The sequence below is a fragment of the Coregonus clupeaformis genome, chromosome 11 (genome assembly GCF_020615455.1).
Source record: "Coregonus clupeaformis isolate EN_2021a chromosome 11, ASM2061545v1, whole genome shotgun sequence".
Taxonomy (NCBI): Eukaryota; Metazoa; Chordata; class Actinopteri; order Salmoniformes; family Salmonidae; genus Coregonus; species Coregonus clupeaformis.
In genome coordinates, this window is record NC_059202.1 from 88,148 (window position 1) to 90,176 (window position 2,029).

Sequence of the window (2,029 nt, forward strand, 5' to 3'; positions counted from 1 at the left end):
TGGAGAGACCTTAGGTCTCTAGAGGTACCATAGACACAGATGGAGAGACCTTATGTCTCTAGAGGCACCATAGACCCAGATGGAGAGACCTTAGGTCTAGAGAGGCACCATAGACCCAGATGGAGAGACCTTAGGTCTAGAGAGGTACCATAGACCCAGATGGAGAGACCTTAGGTCTAGAGAGGTACCATAGACCCAGATGGAGAGACCTTATGTCTCTAGAGGTACCATAGACCCAGATGGAGAGACCTTAGGTCTCTAGAGGCACCATAGACCCAGATGGAGAGACCTTAGGTCTCTAGAGGTACCATAGACCCAGATGGAGAGACCTTAGGTCTCTAGAGGCACCATAGACCCAGATGGAGAGACCTTATGTCTCTAGAGGCACCATAGACCCAGATGGAGAGACCTTAGGTCTAGAGAGGCACCATAGACCCAGATGGAGAGACCTTAGGTCTCTAGAGGTACCATAGACCCAGATGGAGAGACCTTAGGTCTCTAGAGGTACCATAGACCCAGATGGAGAGACCTTATGTCTCTAGAGGCACCATAGACCCAGATGGAGAGACCTTAGGTCTAGAGAGGCACCATAGACCCAGATGGAGAGACCTTAGGTCTAGAGAGGTACCATAGACCCAGATGGAGAGACCTTAGGTCTCTAGAGGCACCATAGACTCCAGATGGAGAGACTTAGGTCTCTAGAGGTAATAGACTCAGATGGAGAGACCTTAGGTCTCTAGAGGTACCATAGACCCAGATGGAGAGACCTTAGGTCTAGAGAGGTACCATAGACCCAGATGGAGAGACCTTAGGTCTCTAGAGGTACCATAGACCCAGATGGAGAGACCTTAGGTCTCTAGAGGTACCATAGACCCAGATGGAGAGACCTTAGGTCTCTAGAGGTACCATAGACCCAGATGGAGAGACCTTAGGTCTCTAGAGGTACCATAGACCCAGATGGAGAGACCTTAGGTCTCTAGAGGTACCATAGACCCAGATGGAGAGACCTTAGGTCTAGAGAGGTACCATAGACCCAGATGGAGAGACCTTAGGTCTCTAGAGGTACCATAGACCCAGATGGAGAGACCTTAGGTCTAGAGAGGTACCATAGACCCAGATGGAGAGACCTTAGGTCTCTAGAGGCACCATAGACCCAGATGGAGAGACCTTAGGGTCTCTAGAGGTACCATAGACCCAGATGGAGAGACCTTAGGTCTCTAGGAGGTACCAAGACCCAGATGGAGAGACCTTAGGTCTCTAGAGGTACCATAGACCCAGATGGAGAGACCTTAGGTCTCTAGAGGTACCATAGACCCAGATGGAGAGACCTTAGGTCTCTAGAGGTACCATAGACCCAGATGGAGAGACCTTAGGTCTCTAGAGGTACCATAGACCCAGATGGAGATTTCCCCCCAGCTGATTGGAGTGTCTCTGGGGTTCAGATTAGAACAGTAGGAGGAAGGGTGCAGTGAGTAGGGTCATGTGGAACCTACCAGATGCCAGGGAAGACTACAAATCCCAGGGAAGAATACAAATACATTGGCTAAATTTTACGTTATTCCAGTGCTACTAGGTTTACCAATTGAATAGACATGGTATTACAGAATACATTGAATAACAACGTAATGGCTTTATTATTACTGTATACCTAATGTGACTTTGTTATTACTGTATACCTAATGTGACTTATTACTGTATACCTAATGTGACTTTTGGATTTGATCAGTTCCCAATGTGAAAGCAACTCAGTCCACTGTTAGTTTATGAAGTACAGTGCCTTAGGAAAAGTATTCAGACCCCTTGACTTTTTCCACATTTTGTTACGTTACAGCCTTATTCTAAAATGGATTCAATAACAGCAAATCCTCAGCAATAAATATGATATTTCAGTTTTTTGTTTTTAATAAATTAGCAAAAATATTTGAAAACCTGTTTTTGCTTTGTCATTATGTGTTATTGTGTGTAGATTGACGAGGGGAAAAAAAAACAATTTAATCAATTTTAGAATAAGGCTGTAATGTAACAAAAT